This window comes from Oncorhynchus nerka, linkage group LG20 (assembly GCF_034236695.1).
Source record: "Oncorhynchus nerka isolate Pitt River linkage group LG20, Oner_Uvic_2.0, whole genome shotgun sequence".
NCBI classification, from domain to species: Eukaryota; Metazoa; Chordata; class Actinopteri; order Salmoniformes; family Salmonidae; genus Oncorhynchus; species Oncorhynchus nerka.
Window position 1 is genome coordinate 58467451 of NC_088415.1, and position 22460 is coordinate 58489910.

The 22460-nt window shown below is 43.5% G+C and overlaps 6 non-coding genes across 6 annotated transcripts; all 6 read right to left on the minus strand.

Moving 5' to 3' along the window:
* Positions 1-2105: 2105 nt before the first annotated feature.
* Positions 2106-2187, minus strand: trnas-uga (transfer RNA serine (anticodon UGA)). Its single transcript has one exon. It is a non-coding gene; the product is annotated as a tRNA-Ser (tRNA).
* A 910-nt stretch (positions 2188-3097) lies between these two features.
* trnas-cga (transfer RNA serine (anticodon CGA)) lies at positions 3098-3179 on the minus strand. Its single transcript has one exon. It is a non-coding gene; the product is annotated as a tRNA-Ser (tRNA).
* Positions 3180-5566: 2387 nt separating this feature from the next.
* On the minus strand, positions 5567-5647 carry trnas-uga (transfer RNA serine (anticodon UGA)). The gene has a single exon. It is a non-coding gene; the product is annotated as a tRNA-Ser (tRNA).
* A 911-nt stretch (positions 5648-6558) lies between these two features.
* On the minus strand, positions 6559-6639 carry trnas-cga (transfer RNA serine (anticodon CGA)). The gene has a single exon. It is a non-coding gene; the product is annotated as a tRNA-Ser (tRNA).
* A 2386-nt stretch (positions 6640-9025) lies between these two features.
* Positions 9026-9105, minus strand: trnas-uga (transfer RNA serine (anticodon UGA)). The gene has a single exon. It is a non-coding gene; the product is annotated as a tRNA-Ser (tRNA).
* A 912-nt stretch (positions 9106-10017) lies between these two features.
* On the minus strand, positions 10018-10099 carry trnas-cga (transfer RNA serine (anticodon CGA)). Its single transcript has one exon. It is a non-coding gene; the product is annotated as a tRNA-Ser (tRNA).
* Positions 10100-22460: the final 12361 nt, after the last annotated feature.

The window sequence follows — 22460 nt, forward strand, 5'->3', positions numbered from 1 at the left end:
TGCAATCACAGCTTGCTGAGTTAGCTCACACAAGGACAAAAGTATCCAAATTCAACTGCCTAGTTGAAATATTTTTCAAGTAAAATAAGCTATTTTCTGAGCACCTCAAATGTTAGACAAGCTCATGAATTAAGGAAAATTTAAATTCAGAGGAGACAGATCCAATTATTAAAGGTTTACTTTATCATCGCCCTGTAAGTAGAGTTGAAAACTGTACAGGGAGAACATATTGGATTTTGATTCCAATGCTTAAACCACTTGGCCATCGCAGCAGTAGGAATCTCAGGAAAGTGATGAGGAGAAAGCAGAAGTGGGCTATACGCTTCGAGCAAGGTAAGAATATGGGTGGGGAGACCCCATTGAAATTCAGGTCCAACGTCTAAAGAACTCGGCCATTGCAGCTGTTGGAATGCAAGTAAAGGGATTGGGATTTGGAAACAGACATCATTGGTGCAAAATGGTCAACTTGATGGCACGACATATTGATCTTATTGCGCCAAGTAACCTCGGTCCTCTCCAAAGCTGTGAAGGTTGGAAGTTTAATGTGCAAGTCAAAAAACTATGTGCAGAGAAAGTACAAGTGGACTATTCACTGAGAATAAGATTTTAAAAAGAGCAGGGAGACTAAATTGGGTTTCAAGTCCGAGGACTTAACCACTTGGCTCTCAGGTTTTCTATCGCATATCTAACACAAACAACAGTATCTGTACTGAAGAGCCTATTTGAACTGTTTGTCAAGGCAGATATTTTCTGAGCACTTGAATCACTGGAGAAGTCCATTAAAGAGATTATCCATATCAAGTCACCAAGGATATGTTCAAATTACTGGTTTGGCAAAGCTCTGTGAGCAGGGTTCAAACCTGTCGGTGAGACCCCATTGGATTTCAAGTCCAATGCCTTAACCACTCAGCCAGCGGGGATGGCTATTTTAACTACCAGGCCTTAACCTGTTGATTATCTCATTCTGTCAGTTTTACTTCTGAAGAGCCTATCTGAAATGTTTCTCAAGGAATATACACTGCTCAAAAAATAAAGGGAACACTTAAACACAATGTAACTCCAAGTCAATCCCACTTCTGTGAAATCAAACTGTCCACTTAGGAAGCAACACTGATTGACAATCAATTTCACATGCTGTTGTGCAAATGGAATAGACAACAGGTGGAAATTATAGGCAATTAGCAAGACACCCCCAATAAAGGAGTGGTTCTGCAGGTGGTGACCACAGACCACTTTTCAGTTCCTATGCTTCCTGGCTGATGTTTTGGTCACTTTTGAATGCTGGCGGTGCTTTCACTCTAGTGGTAGCATGAGACGGAGTCTACAACCCACACAAGTGGCTCAGGTAGTGCAGCTCATCCAGGATGGCATATCAATGCGAGCTGTGTCAAGAAGGTTTGCTGTGTTTGTCAGCATAGTGTCCAGAGCATGGAGGCGCTATCAGGAGACAGGCCAGTACATCAGGAGACGTGGAGGAGGCCGTAGGAGGGCAACAACCCAGCAGCAGGACCACTACCTCCGCCTTTGTGCAAGGAGGAGCAGGAGGAGCACTGCCAGAGCCCTGAAAAATGACCTCCAGCAGGCCAAAAATGTGCATGTGTCTGCTCAAACGGTCAGAAACAGACTCCATGAGGGTGGTATGAGGGCCCGACGTCCACAGGTGGGGTTTGTGCTTACAGCCCAACACCGTGCAGGACGTTTGGCATTTTCCAGAGAACACCAAGATTGGCAAATTCGCCACTGGCGCCCTGTGCTCTTCACAGATGAAAGCAGGTACACACTGAGCACATGTGACAGACGTGACAGAGTCTGGAGACGCCGTGGAGAACGTTCTGCTGCCTGCAACATCCTCCAGCAAATTTGATTTCCATTGATAATTTTTGTGTGATTTTGTTGTCAGCACATTCAAATATGTAAAGAAAATAGGATTTAATAAGAATATTTCATTCATTCAGATCTAGGATGTGTTATTTCAGTGTTCCCTTTATTTTTTTGAGCAGTGTATATTCTGAGCACTTGAATCAAAGGACAAGTCCATGCATTAAGCACATTATCCATATCAAGTCACCAAGGATATGTTAAAAATAAAAACTGCTTTGTCATAGCGCTGTGAGCAGGGTTCGAACCTGCGCGGGGAGACCCCATTGGATTTCAAGTCCAACGCCTTAACCACTCGGCCATCACAGCTTGCTATCTTAACTACCAACATACCTAGCCCAGAACATAGCCCAGTTGACAAATTATTACAAACAGTAACCAGCCAAGCAGAAGCGTCACAAAACTCAGAAATAGAGATAAAATTAATCCCTTACCTTTGATGATCTTCATATGGTGTTAATCAGAAGACATTCATTTCCTCAATAAATGTTCCTTTTGTTAGATGAAGTCTCTTTATATCCAAAAACCTCCGTTTTGTTAGCGAGCTTTCTTCAGTAATCCACAGGTTCAAACTCAGTCAAAACAATCAGACAAAAATCCTAATTGTATCCGTAAAGTTCATAGAAACATGTAAAACAATGTTTATATTCAATCCTAAGGTTGTTTTGTAGCCTAAATGATCTATAATATTTCAACCGGACAATAACGTCATCAATATAAAAGGTAAACAAGAAATGCACATGCGCCAGGAAAAACTCTGCGTCACGTTTGGGTCCACTCATTCAGACTGCTCTTACTCCCTCATTTATAAGAATACAAGCCTGAAACTATTTCTAAAGACTGTTGATATCTAGTGGAAGGCATAGGAACTGCAAATGGAGTCCTATGTCAATGGATACTGTAATGGCATTGAATAGAAAACTACAAAACCAACAAAAAAACTACTTCCTGAATGGATTTTTCTCAGGTTTTCGCCTGGTAAATCAGTTCTGTTATAGTCACAGATTCTATTTTAACAGTTTTGGAAACTTTAGAGTGTTTTCTATCCAAATCTACCAGTTATATGCATATTCTATCTTCTGGGCCCGAGTAGCAGGCCGTTACATTTGGGCATGCTTTTCATCCAAAATTCCAAATGCTGCCCCCTACCCGAGACAGGGGACCTTATCCATATCAAGTCCCCAATGACATGTTGCAAATAAAGACTGGTTTGTCAAAGCGCTGTGAGCAGGGTTCGAACCTGCGCGGGGAAACCCCATTGGATTTCGAATCCAACGCCTTAACCTCTCGGCCATCACAGCTTCTCCTGTTACCTACGATGCCTTAACCAGTCTGCTATCTCGTTCTGTCCATTTTACCTCTAAAATGACCATATTATCGCTATTGAAGAGCCTACTTTAAATGTTTGTCATGTAAGATCAATTCTGGGCACTTGAATCAAAGGACATGTCCACACATTATCCATATCAAGTCCCCAATGATATGTTACAAATAAAGACTGGATTGTCAAAGCGCTGCATGCAGGGTTCAAACCTGCACTGGGCGAACCCAATGGATTTCGAGGTCAACAGTTTAACCACTCTGCAATCACAGCTTGCTGAGTTAGCTCACACAAGGACAAAAGTATCCAAATTCAACTGCCTAGTTGAAATATTTTTCAAGTAAAATAAGCTATTTTCTGAGCACCTCAAATGTTAGACAAGCTCATGAATTAAGGAAAATTTAAATTCAGAGGAGACAGATCCAATTATTAAAGGTTTACTTTATCATCGCCCTGTAAGTAGAGTTGAAAACTGTACAGGGAGAACATATTGGATTTTGATTCCAATGCTTAAACCACTTGGCCATCGCAGCAGTAGGAATCTCAGGAAAGTGATGAGGAGAAAGCAGAAGTGGGCTATACGCTTCGAGCAAGGTAAGAATATGGGTGGGGAGACCCCATTGAAATTCAGGTCCAACGTCTAAAGAACTCGGCCATTGCAGCTGTTGGAATGCAAGTAAAGGGATTGGGATTTGGAAACAGACATCATTGGTGCAAAATGGTCAACTTGATGGCACGACATATTGATCTTATTGCGCCAAGTAACCTCGGTCCTCTCCAAAGCTGTGAAGGTTGGAAGTTTAATGTGCAAGTCAAAAAACTATGTGCAGAGAAAGTACAAGTGGACTATTCACTGAGAATAAGATTTTAAAAAGAGCAGGGAGACTAAATTGGGTTTCAAGTCCGAGGACTTAACCACTTGGCTCTCAGGTTTTCTATCGCATATCTAACACAAACAACAGTATCTGTACTGAAGAGCCTATTTGAACTGTTTGTCAAGGCAGATATTTTCTGAGCACTTGAATCACTGGAGAAGTCCATTAAAGAGATTATCCATATCAAGTCACCAAGGATATGTTCAAATTACTGGTTTGGCAAAGCTCTGTGAGCAGGGTTCAAACCTGTCGGTGAGAGCCCATTGGATTTCAAGTCCAATGCCTTAACCACTCAGCCAGCGGGGATGGCTATTTGAACTACCAGGCCTTAACCTGTTGATTATCTCATTCTGTCAGTTTTACTTCTGAAGAGCCTATCTGAAATGTTTCTCAAGGAATATACACTGCTCAAAAAAATAAAGGGAACACTTAAACACAATGTAACTCCAAGTCAATCCCACTTCTGTGAAATCAAACTGTCCACTTAGGAAGCAACACTGATTGACAATCAATTTCACATGCTGTTGTGCAAATGGAATAGACAACAGGTGGAAATTATAGGCAATTAGCAAGACACCCCCAATAAAGGAGTGGTTCTGCAGGTGGTGACCACAGACCACTTTTCAGTTCCTATGCTTCCTGGCTGATGTTTTGGTCACTTTTGAATGCTGGCGGTGCTTTCACTCTAGTGGTAGCATGAGACGGAGTCTACAACCCACACAAGTGGCTCAGGTAGTGCAGCTCATCCAGGATGGCATATCAATGCGAGCTGTGTCAAGAAGGTTTGCTGTGTTTGTCAGCATAGTGTCCAGAGCATGGAGGCGCTATCAGGAGACAGGCCAGTACATCAGGAGACGTGGAGGAGGCCGTAGGAGGGCAACAACCCAGCAGCAGGACCACTACCTCCGCCTTTGTGCAAGGAGGAGCAGGAGGAGCACTGCCAGAGCCCTGAAAAATGACCTCCAGCAGGCCAAAAATGTGCATGTGTCTGCTCAAACGGTCAGAAACAGACTCCATGAGGGTGGTATGAGGGCCCGACGTCCACAGGTGGGGTTTGTGCTTACAGCCCAACACCGTGCAGGACGTTTGGCATTTTCCAGAGAACACCAAGATTGGCAAATTCGCCACTGGCGCCCTGTGCTCTTCACAGATGAAAGCAGGTACACAGTGAGCACATGTGACAGACGTGACAGAGTCTGGAGACGCCGTGGAGAACGTTCTGCTGCCTGCAACATCCTCCAGCAAATTTGATTTCCATTGATAATTTTTGTGTGATTTTGTTGTCAGCACATTCAAATATGTAAAGAAAATAGGATTTAATAAGAATATTTCATTCATTCAGATCTAGGATGTGTTATTTTAGTGTTCCCTTTATTTTTTTGAGCAGTGTATATTCTGAGCACTTGAATCAAAGGACAAGTCCATGCATTAAGCACATTATCCATATCAAGTCACCAAGGATATGTTAAAAATAAAAACTGGTTTGTCATAGCGCTGTGAGCAGGGTTCGAACCTGCGCGGGAGACCCCATTGGATTTCAAGTCCAACGCCTTAACCACTCGGCCATCACAGCTTGCTATCTTAACTACCAACATACCTAGCCCAGAACATAGCCCAGTTGACAAATTATTACAAACAGTAACCAGCCAAGCAGAAGCGTCACAAAACTCAGAAATAGAGATAAAATTAATCCCTTACCTTTGATGATCTTCATATGGTGTTAATCAGAAGACATTCATTTCCTCAATAAATGTTCCTTTTGTTAGATGAAGTCTCTTTATATCCAAAAACCTCCGTTTTGTTAGCGAGCTTTCTTCAGTAATCCACAGGCTCAAACTCAGTCAAAACAATCAGACAAAAATCCTAATTGTATCCGTAAAGTTCATAGAAACATGTAAAACGATGTTTATATTCAATCCTAAGGTTGTTTTGTAGCCTAAATGATCTATAATATTTCAACCGGACAATAACGTCATCAATATAAAAGGTAAACAAGAAATGCACATGCGCCAGGAAAAAACTCTGCGTCACGTTTGGGTCCACTCATTCAGACTGCTCTTACTCCCTCATTTATAAGAATACAAGCCTGAAACTATTTCTAAAGACTGTTGATATCTAGTGGAAGGCATAGGAACTGCAAATGGAGTCCTATGTCAATGGATACTGTAATGGCATTGAATAGAAAACTACAAAACCAACAAAAAAAACTACTTCCTGAATGGATTTTTCTCAGGTTTTCGCCTGGTAAATCAGTTCTGTTATAGTCACAGATTCTATTTTAACAGTTTTGGAAACTTTAGAGTGTTTTCTATCCAAATCTACCAGTTATATGCATATTCTATCTTCTGGGCCCGAGTAGCAGGCCGTTACATTTGGGCATGCTTTTCATCCAAAATTCCAAATGCTGCCCCCTACCGAGACAGGGGACCTTATCCATATCAAGTCCCCAATGACATGTTGCAAATAAAGACTGGTTTGTCAAAGCGCTGTGAGCAGGGTTCGAACCTGCGTGGGAAACCCCATTGGATTTCGAATCCAACGCCTTAACCTCTCGGCCATCACAGCTTCTCCTGTTACCTACGATGCCTTAACCAGTCTGCTATCTCGTTCTGTCCATTTTACCTCTAAAATGACCATATTATCGCTATTGAAGAGCCTACTTTAAATGTTTGTCATGTAAGATCAATTCTGGGCACTTGAATCAAAGGACATGTCCACACATTATCCATATCAAGTCCCCAATGATATGTTACAAATAAAGACTGGATTGTCAAAGCGCTGCATGCAGGGTTCAAACCTGCACTGGGCGAACCCAATGGATTTCGAGGTCAACAGTTTAACCACTCTGCAATCACAGCTTGCTGAGTTAGCTCACACAAGGACAAAAGTATCCAAATTCAACTGCCTAGTTGAAATATTTTTCAAGTAAAATAAGCTATTTTCTGAGCACCTCAAATGTTAGACAAGCTCATGAATTAAGGAAAATTTAAATTCAGAGGAGACAGATCCAATTATTAAAGGTTTACTTTATCATCGCCCTGTAAGTAGAGTTGAAAACTGTACAGGGAGAACATATTGGATTTTGATTCCAATGCTTAAACCACTTGGCCATCGCAGCAGTAGGAATCTCAGGAAAGTGATGAGGAGAAAGCAGAAGTGGGCTATACGCTTCGAGCAAGGTAAGAATATGGGTGGGGAGACCCCATTGAAATTCAGGTCCAACGTCTAAAGAACTCGGCCATTGCAGCTGTTGGAATGCAAGTAAAGGGATTGGGATTTGGAAACAGACATCATTGGTGCAAAATGGTCAACTTGATGGCACGACATATTGATCTTATTGCGCCAAGTAACCTCGGTCCTCTCCAAAGCTGTGAAGGTTGGAAGTTTAATGTGCAAGTCAAAAAACTATGTGCAGAGAAAGTACAAGTGGACTATTCACTGAGAATAAGATTTTAAAAAGAGCAGGGAGACTAAATTGGGTTTCAAGTCCGAGGACTTAACCACTTGGCTCTCAGGTTTTCTATCGCATATCTAACACAAACAACAGTATCTGTACTGAAGAGCCTATTTGAACTGTTTGTCAAGGCAGATATTTTCTGAGCACTTGAATCACTGGAGAAGTCCATTAAAGAGATTATCCATATCAAGTCACCAAGGATATGTTCAAATTACTGGTTTGGCAAAGCTCTGTGAGCAGGGTTCAAACCTGTCGGTGAGACCCCATTGGATTTCAAGTCCAATGCCTTAACCACTCAGCCAGCGGGGATGGCTATTTTAACTACCAGGCCTTAACCTGTTGATTATCTCATTCTGTCAGTTTTACTTCTGAAGAGCCTATCTGAAATGTTTCTCAAGGAATATACACTGCTCAAAAAATAAAGGGAACACTTAAACACAATGTAACTCCAAGTCAATCCCACTTCTGTGAAATCAAACTGTCCACTTAGGAAGCAACACTGATTGACAATCAATTTCACATGCTGTTGTGCAAATGGAATAGACAACAGGTGGAAATTATAGGCAATTAGCAAGACACCCCCAATAAAGGAGTGGTTCTGCAGGTGGTGACCACAGACCACTTTTCAGTTCCTATGCTTCCTGGCTGATGTTTTGGTCACTTTTGAATGCTGGCGGTGCTTTCACTCTAGTGGTAGCATGAGACGGAGTCTACAACCCACACAAGTGGCTCAGGTAGTGCAGCTCATCCAGGATGGCATATCAATGCGAGCTGTGTCAAGAAGGTTTGCTGTGTTTGTCAGCATAGTGTCCAGAGCATGGAGGCGCTATCAGGAGACAGGCCAGTACATCAGGAGATGTGGAGGAGGCCGTAGGAGGGCAACAACCCAGCAGCAGGACCACTACCTCCGCCTTTGTGCAAGGAGGAGCAGGAGGAGCACTGCCAGAGCCCTGAAAAATGACCTCCAGCAGGCCAAAAATGTGCATGTGTCTGCTCAAACGGTCAGAAACAGACTCCATGAGGGTGGTATGAGGGCCCGACGTCCACAGGTGGGGTTTGTGCTTACAGCCCAACACCGTGCAGGACGTTTGGCATTTTCCAGAGAACACCAAGATTGGCAAATTCGCCACTGGCGCCCTGTGCTCTTCACAGATGAAAGCAGGTACACACTGAGCACATGTGACAGACGTGACAGAGTCTGGAGACGCCGTGGAGAACGTTCTGCTGCCTGCAACATCCTCCAGCAAATTTGATTTCCATTGATAATTTTTGTGTGATTTTGTTGTCAGCACATTCAACTATGTAAAGAAAATAGGATTTAATAAGAATATTTCATTCATTCAGATCTAGGATGTGTTATTTTAGTGTTCCCTTTATTTTTTTGAGCAGTGTATATTCTGAGCACTTGAATCAAAGGACAAGTCCATGCATTAAGCACATTATCCATATCAAGTCACCAAGGATATGTTAAAAATAAAAACTGGTTTGTCATAGCGCTGTGAGCAGGGTTCGAACCTGCGGGGAGACCCCATTGGATTTCAAGTCCAACGCCTTAACCACTCGGCCATCACAGCTTGCTATCTTAACTACCAACATACCTAGCCCAGAACATAGCCCAGTTGACAAATTATTACAAACAGTAACCAGCCAAGCAGAAGCGTCACAAAACTCAGAAATAGAGATAAAATTAATCCCTTACCTTTGATGATCTTCATATGGTGTTAATCAGAAGACATTCATTTCCTCAATAAATGTTCCTTTTGTTAGATGAAGTCTCTTTATATCCAAAAACCTCCGTTTTGTTAGCGAGCTTTCTTCAGTAATCCACAGGCTCAAACTCAGTCAAAACAATCAGACAAAAATCCTAATTGTATCCGTAAAGTTCATAGAAACATGTAAAACAATGTTTATATTCAATCCTAAGGTTGTTTTGTAGCCTAAATGATCTATAATATTTCAACCGGACAATAACGTCATCAATATAAAAGGTAAACAAGAAATGCACATGCGCCAGGAAAAAACTCTGCGTCACGTTTGGGTCCACTCATTCAGACTGCTCTTACTCCCTCATTTATAAGAATACAAGCCTGAAACTATTTCTAAAGACTGTTGATATCTAGTGGAAGGCATAGGAACTGCAAATGGAGTCCTATGTCAATGGATACTGTAATGGCATTGAATAGAAAACTACAAAACCAACAAAAAAAACTACTTCCTGAATGGATTTTTCTCAGGTTTTCGCCTGGTAAATCAGTTCTGTTATAGTCACAGATTCTATTTTAACAGTTTTGGAAACTTTAGAGTGTTTTCTATCCAAATCTACCAGTTATATGCATATTCTATCTTCTGGGCCCGAGTAGCAGGCCGTTACATTTGGGCATGCTTTTCATCCAAAATTCCAAATGCTGCCCCCTACCCGAGACAGGGGACCTTATCCATATCAAGTCCCCAATGACATGTTGCAAATAAAGACTGGTTTGTCAAAGCGCTGTGAGTAGGGTTCGAACCTGCGTGGGGAAACCCCATTGGATTTCGAATCCAACGCCTTAACCTCTCGGCCATCACAGCTTCTCCTGTTACCTACGATGCCTTAACCAGTCTGCTATCTCGTTCTGTCCATTTTACCTCTAAAATGACCATATTATCGCTATTGAAGAGCCTACTTTAAATGTTTGTCATGTAAGATCAATTCTGGGCACTTGAATCAAAGGACATGTCCACACATTATCCATATCAAGTCCCCAATGATATGTTACAAATAAAGACTGGATTGTCAAAGCGCTGCATGCAGGGTTCAAACCTGCACTGGGCGAACCCAATGGATTTCGAGGTCAACAGTTTAACCACTCTGCAATCACAGCTTGCTGAGTTAGCTCACACAAGGACAAAAGTATCCAAATTCAACTGCCTAGTTGAAATATTTTTCAAGTAAAATAAGCTATTTTCTGAGCACCTCAAATGTTAGACAAGCTCATGAATTAAGGAAAATTTAAATTCAGAGGAGACAGATCCAATTATTAAAGGTTTACTTTATCATCGCCCTGTAAGTAGAGTTGAAAACTGTACAGGAGAACATATTGGATTTTGATTCCAATGCTTAAACCACTTGGCCATCGCAGCAGTAGGAATCTCAGGAAAGTGATGAGGAGAAAGCAGAAGTGGGCTATACGCTTCGAGCAAGGTAAGAATATGGGTGGGGAGACCCCATTGAAATTCAGGTCCAACGTCTAAAGAACTCGGCCATTGCAGCTGTTGGAATGCAAGTAAAGGGATTGGGATTTGGAAACAGACATCATTGGTGCAAAATGGTCAACTTGATGGCACGACATATTGATCTTATTGCGCCAAGTAACCTCGGTCCTCTCCAAAGCTGTGAAGGTTGGAAGTTTAATGTGCAAGTCAAAAAACTATGTGCAGAGAAAGTACAAGTGGACTATTCACTGAGAATAAGATTTTAAAAAGAGCAGGGAGACTAAATTGGGTTTCAAGTCCGAGGACTTAAACCATCGCATATTGGCTCTCAGGTTTTCAGATATCTGAGCACTTGAATATCTAATTACAAACAACAGTATCTGTACTGAAGAGCCTATTTGAACTGTTTGTTGAAAGGCACCTGTTGATTATCTCATTTTCAGTTTTACTTGAGCACTTGAATCACTGGATAAAGGGAACACATTGTAACTCCAAGTCAATTATCTGTGAAATCAAACTGTCCACTTAGGTCACTGATTGACAATCAATTTCACATGATATGTGGAAAATTACTGGAGTGGTTTGCAGGTGGTGACCACAGACCACTTTTCAGTTCTATGCTTCCTGGCAACTTTTGAATGCTGGCGGTGCTTTCACTCTAGTGGTAGCATGAGACGGAGTCTACAAGGGTTCAGTGCACTCATCCAGGATGTCGGTGTGTCAAGAAGGTTTGCTGTGTTTGTCAGCGTAGTGTCCAGAGCATGGAGGAGCTATCACGTGGAGAGGCCCTGGAGGGCGAAGTCCAAGGACCTTAACCTCAGCCAGCAAGGGGATGGCACTGCCAGAACTGAAAAATGGCCTCCAACCTGTGCATTATCTCATTCTGTCAGACTCCATGAGGGTTATTCCACAGGTGGGGGTTGTGAGCCATCGTGAAATGCATTTTCCAGAGAACACCAAGAGGAATATACGCCCTGTGCTCTTCACAGATGAAAGCAGGTACACACTGAGCACATGTGACAGACGTCCAAGTCAACGCCACGTTCTGCTGCCTGCAACATCCTCAAATTTGATTTCCTGATTTTGTTGCTATCAACTATGTAAAAGGGCGACATGGAACCCAGCAGCAGGGACCAATAAGATGTGTCTGCTCACCGGTCAGAAACAGGATTTCATTCATTCAGATCTCACAGAGGATGTGTTATTTTAGTGTTCCCTTTATTGATTTTTTGAGCATTTTGTGTATATTCAACTGAAAATAGGCACTTGAATCAAAGGACAAGTGTTCCCATGCATTAAGCACTTGAATCAAAGGACAAGTCCATGCATTAAGCACATTATCCATATCAAGTCACCAAGGATATGTTAAAAATAAAAACTGCCCAGAACATACCTAGCCCAGAACATAGCCCAGTTGACAAATTATTACAAACAGTAACAGTGCGACAAAAACAGCACAGAGTAACACATAAACAAACGTACAGTCAATAACACAATAGAAAAAGTATATGTACAGTGTGTGCAAATGTAGAAGAGTAGGGAGGTAAGGCAATACATAGGCCTTGGAGCCAGTGGGTTTGGCGACGAATATGTAGTGAGGGCCAGCCAACGAGAGCATACAAGTCGCAGTAGTGGGTAGTATATGAGGCTTTGGTGACAAAATGGATGGCACTGTGATAGACTACATCCAATTCACTGAGTAGACTGTTGGAAGCTATTTTGTAAATGACATCACCGAAGTCAAGGATTGGTAGGATGGTCAGTTTTACGAGGGTATGTTTGGCAGCATGAGTGAAGGAGGCTTTGTTGTGAAATAGGACGCCAATTCTAGATTTACTTTTGGATTGGAGATGCTTAACAAGGGCCGCTTGTGTTTTGTGCAGTCCGTCCAGGAAGCCCATTCACAGCTGTAGATTTTCACTGTCTCTGGTCCCTTTTCGCCACTCCTGGCAAGCTCGCCATTTATGTTGAGGAAATATTTGGTCAATCATATTTCACAATGTGACTTCAAATATACTTTTTTTACTTCATAATAAATGCCGAGCTGGATCATGAATACAATTGCCTTCCAGTCTTGGCACAGAATACATTTGTCCTCCTTACATCATACCCATAGTAACTCCTCTTAATTGCTCATCACCGAGGATATTTAGCCACTGTTATCATATTGCCTTCATATGAGACATGCAACCTGTAGAGTCGCATAAATAGTTTCATGCATGTATGACCATAGCAACAGACCGTGGCACTCTACAGGAATAACCAATACATATCATCCTGCTAACTCCTCTGAAAGGGACACCCCTGTTCTGGGAAAAAAATCTAAGAGGTGTAACCATAGTTGGCCATAACAGTTACAAGAATAACCAGCCGTGCATGTCTAATGGTGTCAAATGACCCAAAGCACATAACTAGTTTTGCTAGCTCCTTCTGAAATAAAGAATTGCCACATATGTACCGAACAATTCACAATAGGTACAGGCTGGTGCTAATGGAGGATGATAGCACCCAGCAACAAAGAGTCATTTGAAAGTTTGATTCTTAAATCCAGCAAATCAAATTGTTTGGGGACAGACTTGGTAGAGACAACCAAGCACTGAAGGTAAACCTTGGCAAAGATTGCCACTCTCCCACCTTTGGAAGATCTGTCTTGCCGAAAAGGTTATAACCAGAACGGTTAACACCAGTATTCAAAACACTCTTCCTTAACCACGTCTCAGTAATAACCAACACATCTGTATTGGAGCTGTGAACCCACACTTTCAAATGATCCATTTTAGGTAATAAGCTTCTAGTGTTAACGTGCAGAAAACCCAAGCTTTTACGAGAGCAGAAATCAGTGAAGCAGATTGGGGCTAGCAACAGTAGATGGGCAAGGGTGTACATGTACATTTCCAGATATCATCAAAAGTAATACAATCAAGGCACGGCATAGTACAGGGAGTGCTCTGCAACGCTGATTTATGACTTCTGAATGTGCATTAGATGTCAACAAGATCATATTGTACAGCAATGTCATCAGGTAACATGAGTACAAAGCCAGCATGAGGTGGTTAGAATAGGATGGGCGTGGAACAGGGGAACCCAAGAGCAGACTCAGACGAGGAGACTGGGATGAAGTAACCAAGGTATTTATTGAAACACAGGGGGAAGATGGAGTACAGGTTAGGGGAAGCTCGGGCAGGTTGCTGGAAACCAGGTGCGGAGGCTAAGGCTGGAGCGAGAGGGGTTGAGACAGGGTATGCAGGTCCGGGGGGAATCCAGGACAGAGTAGCAGGATGAGCAGACATGGGACAGGAGGCAGGGACCAGAGTCAGAGCGGGCAGAACTGTAGCGGAGAGGAAAACAGCGTCAGGCAAGGAAAACAGGCACAACAGGATAACAGGATCTGAATAGTAACAAACAGCTTGACACGTAGGCTGACTGAGCAGAGATTACGAGCTGGCAGCGCGGAAGTGGCAGGGCTGAGTATTTGTAGAGGTCTTGATTATGGAACAGGTTGCAGCTGGTGGGGATCTGCTCTGAATCCAGCACACCTATCTCCGCCCACACAGTCACACACAGAGAGGGAGAGGGAGAGGGAGAGAGTACAGGGGGAGTGGCGGCAGGTCAAGGAGACACAGGATGAGCAGTAGAGGGTGATGCAGGATAAGATGTGACTGTACCCTCCCCCCTCTACGGGGGCCACCTGCTGCCCGACCAGGCTTATCTGGGTGTGAGGTATAGAAATCCCGTAAGAGAGAGGGGTCCAGAATGTGACGGTGGGGCAAGTCAGCACCTCAACACCTCAGGAGTAAATGTCAGTTGGCTTTTCATAGCCGATCATTAAGAGTATCTCTTCCACTCCTGCTGTCTCTAGAGAGTTGAAAACAGCAGGTCTGGAACAGGTAGCATGTCCAGTGAACAGGTCAGGATTCCATACCCGCAGGCAGAACAGTTGAAACTGGAGCAGCAGCATGGCCAGGTGGACTGGGGACAGCAAGGAGTCATCATGCCAGGTTGTCCTGAGGCATGGTCCTAGGGCTCAGGTCCTCCGAGAGAGAGAAAGAAAGAGAGAATTATAGAGAGCATACTTAAATTCACACAGGACACCGGATAGGACAGGAGAAGTACTCCAGATATAAAAAACTGACCCTAGCCCCCGAAACACATAAACTACTGCAGCATAAATACTGGAGGCTGAGACAGGATGGGTCAGGAGACACTGTGGCCGCATCCAATGATACCCCCGGACAGGGCCAAACAGGAAGGATATAACCCCACCCACTTTGCCAAAGCACAGCCCCCACAGCACTAGAGGGATATCTTCAACCACCAACTTACCATCCTGAGACAAGGCCGAGTATAGCCCACAAAGATCTCTGCCACGGCGAAACCCAAGCGGGGGCGCCAACCCAGACAGGAAGATCACAACAGTGACTCAACCCACTCAAGTGATGCACCCCTCCTAGGGACGGCATGAAAGAGCACCAGTAAGCCAGTGACTCAGCCCCTGTAATAGGGTTAGAGGCAGAGAATCCCAGTGGAAAGAGGGGAACCGGCCAGGCAGAGACAGCAAGGGCGGTTCGTTGCTCCAGAGTCTTTCCGTTCACCTTCACACTCCTGGGCGAGACTACACTCAATCATATGACCCACTGAAGAGATGAGTCTTCAGTAAAGACTTAATGGTTGAGACCGAGTCTGCGTCTCTCACATGGGTAGGCAGACCATTCCATAAAAATGGAGCTCTATAGGAGAAAGCCCTGCCTCCAGCTGCTTGCTTAGAAATTCTAGGGACAATTAGGAGGCCTGCGTCTTGTGACCGTAGCGTACAAGGTATGTACGGCAGGACCAAATCAGAGAGATAGGTATGAGCAAGCCCATGTAATGCTTTGTAGGTTAACAGTAAAACCTTGAAATCAGCCCTTGCCTTAACAGGAAGCCAGTGTAGGGAGGCTAGCACTGGAGTAATATGATCCCATTTTTTGGTTCTAGTCAGGATTCTAGCAGCCGTATTTAGCACTAACTGAAGTTTATTTTGTGCTTTATAGAGCATTGTAGTAGTCTAACCTAGAAGTAACAAAAGCATGGATACATTTTTCTGCATCATTTTTGGACAGAAAGTTTCTGATTTTTGCAATGTTACGTAGATGGAAAAAAGCTGTCCTTGAAACAGTCTTGATATGTTCGTCAAAAGAGAGATCAGGGTCCAGAGTAACGCCGAGGTCCTTCACAGTTTAATCTGAGATGACTGTACAACCATTAAGATTAATTGTCAGACTCAACAGAAGATCTTTTTGTTTCTTGGGACCTAGAACAAGGTTCTCTGTTTTGTCCGAGTTTAAAAGTAGAACGTTTGCAGCCATCCACTTCCTTATGTCTGAAACACATGCTTCTAGCGAGGGCAATTTGGGGGCTTCACCATGTTTCATTGAAATGTACAGCTGTGTGTCATCCGCATAGCAGTGAAAGTTAACATTATGTTTTCGAATGACATCCCCAAGAGGTAAAATATATAGTGAAAACAATAGTGGTCCTAAAACCGAACCTTGAGGATCACCGAAATGTACAGTTGATTTCTCAGAGGACAAACCATTCACAGAGACAAACCAATGAATCGGGGGGAAAGTTTCTTCAATGCCACCTTCAATTGCAGGTCCTGTCCTTCATCTCTTGGTTGGGTTGTTCGGTCTGGCCGTTGGTCTGGGGATGATATCCAGAAGGAAGACTGACATTAATACCAAGAGCTGAACAGAAGGCTCTCCATACCTGGGAGGTAAACTGGGGTCCTCTGTCGGAAACAATGTCAGAGGGGATGCCATGCAGACAAAACACATGGAATACTAACAGGTCCACCGTCTCCGGGAGCTTGGAGGACAGGAGCTTGGAGAGGAGAATGAAGTGAGCCATTTTGGAAAACCTGTCAATAATGGTGAGGATGACGGAGTTACCGTTAGATGGGGGAAGGCCAGTGACAAAGTCCAGAGCTATGCGTGACCAGGGGCGATTGGGTATGGGAAGAGGGCAAAGCAGGCAGGACTTGGGTTTAGTGAAGGTCTTGTTCCAGGCACAGACCGAGCAGGCTGAGACAAACTCCTGGACATCTCTCCATGGTGGAGAGCTCTGACGCAGGAAGGTAAGGGTCTGGTTCATACCAGGGTGACAGGGGAGGTGGGTAGAATGGCCCCACTGAAGAACATCAGAGCAAACAGAATCTGGAACAAACAAGGCATTACCTGAACCGTTACCTGGGTCAGGCTGGTTCTGCTGAGCCTGGCGGATACGGGACTCGATCTCCTAGGTGACGGCGGCAACAATGCAGGTGGCACAATGGCAGATGGCAAAATGGCTTCTGGCTTGGTACCTGTGTTGTCGGTGGTGAACTGGCGAAGCTCGGGAGAGAGGGGTGTGTGTGGTGGAGGTACCTGTACCAGACAGGGGGAGACAGGCCAGGGCAGACGGTGAACAGATCACCAGGTGGAATCCAAGCAGCAGTGCAGCAGGCAATGGGAGTAGGTGTCACACCCACTTGGTATAAGCTCTTATTTCTGGAGGTAGATTTCTTGTAGTGAATGGTCTTTGAACAGCAAGAGGGGGCTTCAGAGGATGTTCCAAAGACTCCTGACAGTTGTTGGGCCCAAATGCCTTTTATTTCACACCTTAGTGTTAATTGAATTTGTATCTGGCTCAGTTCTAGGTTGGAATGGTGTCCTCAGGTCTCTGCTGTTTGCTTGCTAGAGCACCCTCTGTATAGCTTGGAAAAATAAAACCGTGGAAGCAGTAATCTCTCCGGTTAATTCTGGTCAAAATTAGGTTGTAGGTTTGGAGTTTTAATCTAGAGCGAAGGCCATGCTGTGGAGTGTAGCATCCTGCAAAAGTACCTGCTGAAAAATATCAAGTTTATCTAACTCCAAATCTATCCTTTTGTAAAAAACACGTTGAACATTTTGAGAGCTCACATTAAGCTGTGTCTCTCTCTCTCAGGGCAACTAACTTGTTTTTGTTTTGCATACATGTCAAAAATGTATTTTCGAAAGCTATTGCATTGGCCAGGAATTGAACCCTGGCCCTTCGCGTGGGGAGCAGAGCATTCTCGATGCGGAAATCAGAGTAGTGCCTCAAAACCAACGAATGATGGCTCAGATTAGAAAGAGCATGGCACTAACAACAGCATAGTTGTGGGCTCGAGTCCCGCTGGGGTCACATGCAAAAATGTATTGACTCACTGTTATCACATGGGATTAAAGTGCCTGTTATTTTTAAGGTATAGGATATGAACATTGGCCAATGCAATTTCAGTAAAGCCATGTGAACCCCCCCCCCCCCCCCCAAAAAAAGGATTAGTGCTTTTTGTGCAATTACAGTGTGTGTGTTGTTGTATTTGTAGCCCACTATTTCTACACAGTGAGAGTACTTGTGTTTGTGCTGTATTTTTTCTGGTAGGTAGGCTGTCTCTACTAATATATTCTTCACCTGCTTGACTCCCCAGTGTGACTCAGATTGGAAGTGTGCCTGGTAGAGTAGTGGTTGTGGTGGTTGGTCCCTGAAGAAATGGAGTTCAAATCCCAGAAGAGCAAAACATTGTAACTTTGTTTTTATTTAACCTTTATTTAACTAGGCAAGTCATTTAAGGTAAAGCCCCGCCTTATCTCAGCTCACTGGTCAACATAGCAGCACCCACCTGTAGCATGCGCTCCAGCAGGTATATTTCACTGGTCACCCCCAAAGCCAATTCCTTCTTTGGCCGCCTTTCCTTCCAGTTCTCTGCTGCCAATGACTGGAACGAACTGCAAAAATCACTGAAGCTGGAGTCTCACATATCCCTCTCTAACTTTAAGCACCAGCTGTCAGAGCAGCTCATAGATCACTGCACTTGTATATAGCCAATCTCTAAGCAGCCCATCCAAAATCCCCATACTGTCATTAATTTTTTTGCTCCTTTGCACCCCAGTATCTCTACTAGCACATTCATATTCTGCACATCTATCACTCCAGTGTTTAATTGCTAAATTGTAATTGTTTTGCCACTATGGCCTATTTATTGCCTTACCTCCCTTATCTTACCTCATTTGCACACACTGTATATAGACTTTTTTCTATTGTGTTATTGACTGTGTGTTTGTTTATTCCATGTGCAACTCTGTGTTGTGGTTTGTGTCTCACTGCTTTGCTTCATCCTGTCCAAGTAACAGTTGTAAATGAGAACTTGTTCTCAACTGGCCTACCTGGGTTAAATAAAGGTGAAATAAAAAATAAGAACAAATTCTTATTTAGAGTGACGGCCTACCCTTGCCAAAGCCGGACTACGCTGGGCCAATTTGGAGTCCCATAGGGAGGAGCCCAATCACTGAGGTGTTTAGGGGAAAAGGGGCTAGTTTCCATCAACTATCGCTAATGAACTGACACCTTGTAAAGAATGTCCTTTTAATAGAGTTGTGATAACAGATTATATTGTGGAGTAACAACACAAACCTTGTCTGCAAAAGGCAACTTTTTCCTGGGGTCATGCTTTGTAGACCATTCACAGGTGTTCCTAATCCTGGTCCCTGTGAATAAACCCACATGTTATGATTGTTTAGAAATAGTAGTAGTTATGGTGGTGAATTCCCAAAGGAGGGGTTTTGAGTTAAAGTCCTTGCAAGAGCATGCCAATTTGCTTTTGTGGCCTTGACAGAACAATGTTGAGGTGGTTTCTGGAAGGACATTAGACAGCAAGGGAAATTGGATTATAAAATGTTAGGTAATAGCAACGCGTGTTGAGTATGAGTACTGATCTATAATCAAATCCATCCATGTCCATATAACTTTATTCCAGAGACAACTGATTCAGAATGATCTAGGCAAAGCTGATCCTAGAACAGTACTCCTCTGTACGCATTTATTAAATGTCAGGCTAAGAATGTTGAACTGGAATCAGTTACCCCTGTTTATGTAATGTTATTCATTCTACTCAGAAATGATATACAGATCCTAATTCAGCACTCCTACTTCAAGCCACCAAAAGAATGTTGGGTCTGGGTTGCTAAATGTCTTGAACAGTGGTTGAAAAGGTACCCAATTGGCATACTTGAGTAAAAGTAAAGATACCTTTATTAATAGAAAATGACTCAAGTAAAAGTGAAAGTCACCCAGTAAAATACTACTTGAGTAAAAGTCTAAAAGTATTTGGTTTTAAATATACTTAAGTATCAAAAGTAAATGCCATTGCTAAAATATAATTAAGTATCCAACACTCAAGACATAATTCACAAACGAAGCATGTGTTTAGTGAGTCCGCCAGAACAGAGGCAGTAGAGATGACCAAGGACGTTCTCTTCATAAGTGTATGAATTGGACCATTTTCCTGTCCGCCTAAGAATTGGAAATGTAACACTGTATGAAATTATTTGATAATTATTCGCCGTGTTTGGAGGAGGAGGAATGCTGCCTATGACCCCAAGAACTCCATCCCCACTGGCAAACATGGAGGTGGAAACATTATCATTTGGGTGTGTTTTTCTGCTAAGGGGACAGGACAACTTCACCGCATCAAAGGGACGATGGACAGGGCCATGCACCGTCAAATCTTGGGTGAGAACCTCCTTCCCTAAGCCAGGGCATTGAAAATGGGTCGTGGATGGGTGTTTCAGCATGACAATGACCCAAAACAAGAAGAAGCACATGAAGGTCCTGGAGTGGCCTAGCCAGTCTCCAAACCTTAATTCCATAGAAAATCTGTGGAGGGAGCTGAATGTTCAAGTTGCCAAACGTCAGCCTCGAAACCTTAATGACTTGGAGAAGATCTGCAAAGAGGAGCGGGACAAAATCCCTCCTGAGATGTGTGCAAACCTGGTGGCCAATTAGGAGTGTTGGGTGCTAACCCTAACCCTACCGTAACCCTTCTCACAAGCATGCACTCAAATAAAAGTATGCACTCAAATAACATTTCTTCACAGAAAATGAGCAAAGGCCGTTGAGTCTCGGGTTGAAAAAATATAATGAATTGTCTTTTATTAAACAGACAAGGGTTGAAAAGGCTGAGACATAATCAAGACACAGCTATAAAACCTACAGACTGTAGGGCCCGACGATCCGGCTGAGGCATGAAGGCCTGTCGATCCCGCTGAGGTGTGGGAGCCCGATGATTCGACGGAGGCCTGACGTTGGATACCTCATAGAGGCTAAAAGACGATTGAATAACCCTAAGCATAATTGGGCTCTGTCTCTGCAATAGGAAACTAAGTTTGATCCGTAAAATTGATTTGATCCCAAAGTTTTATATTCTCCCTAAAATACATAAAGATCCCAGTACGTGGACCGTTCCATCTGAGGTTCCCACTGGTTAACCATTTTTTTTCAGATTGTGGTAGCAAATAGTTAAGAGTAGCAGAGTACGTTGATTTATTTTTAAATCCCTTATGCAGAAACAACCAGGGAATATTAAAGATACTTATGAGTTTGTTATAAAACTAAATACAACAGAGGTTCTTTCTGGAGCAATGCTGTTCTCTATCAATATAGATTCCTTGTATACCAATATAGACACCAGATAGGCCTAAGGGCAGTGAGACACATTTTTGAGAAATACCCTGATCAAAGGAGACCAGACCAAGCCCCACTCTCCCTTCTGGAACTGGGTTTTACCAGTAATGATTTTGAATTTGACTCAAAGCATTTCTTGCAGGGTTCATGGTACCGCGATGGTGAAGCAGTTTGCCCACCGTATATGCATATGCATGGTATTGGAAGGCCTTCTGTTCCCTGTGAGTCTCTCCTTGGGGTTCCACCCTCAGTCGAATGGGCAAACTGAGCGGGCGAACCAGGAGCTGGAGAAGTTCCTGCGCTGCTTCGCCTCCACTCAGGCCAGCTACTGAAGCAAGTTCCTCGTCTGGGCAGAGTATGCTCATAACACACTGCCGAACTCGTCCACTGGATTGTCACCCCCCCCCCCCCCCCCGATTTCCTGAAAGAGAGGTCAAAGCCGAGGCGTTCATTCGATAATGTCGCCACACCTGTATCAGAGAGCAATCCTACTTTCTCTGCTCCCCTGCCCGACATCAACATGAGGCAAACCTGCACAGAAGACCTCTTTGGCTCCTCCAACCAGATCAATGGGTGTGGCTCTCCACCTGTGATCTTCCCTTAAAGGTGGACTCGTGGAAGCTCGCTCCTCGCTACTTAGGACCATTCAAGATTCTGAGTCACATCGACCCGGTCACCTATCCTCTCCAGCTTCCCAGGACCATGAGGGTCTGTCCGTCCTTTATTGTCTCCAGTCTCAAGCTGGTAAGGACCCGTCCATTCCCCTAGGCTTTGAATATTGCACTTCCTTAGTCTTGCACTGTACAAAAAATGTCTCCCCTTACATAAGCCTTCATTGATTCCCATACTATTGTAGGAGACATTCCAGGGGTTTGATTAACCTCGAGAAATAGCTACATTTGAGATGATATAAAAGCAACAAGGTTTTTTCTGATAGCAGTAGTGAGTTAAGCCACGAGGGCGATAATTAGGCTGTGTATTTGGTATAAGTAGTTTCATGATAAGACGAGAATGATCTGAAATGACTATAGTTTGGTAATCACACTCCATGATAAGTGGCAGAAATATACTGTCTAGGAAAAAGTAGTCTATACGTGAGAAGGTCTTATGAACAGGTGAGAAAAATAATACTCCCTAGCTGTGAGATTGTGGAAACGGCACGCATCAGATGTGTCTTATGTCTTAAGAAATAGCTGAATTGTGTATACTGTCTTTGATGAAGATGATATCTTAGGAG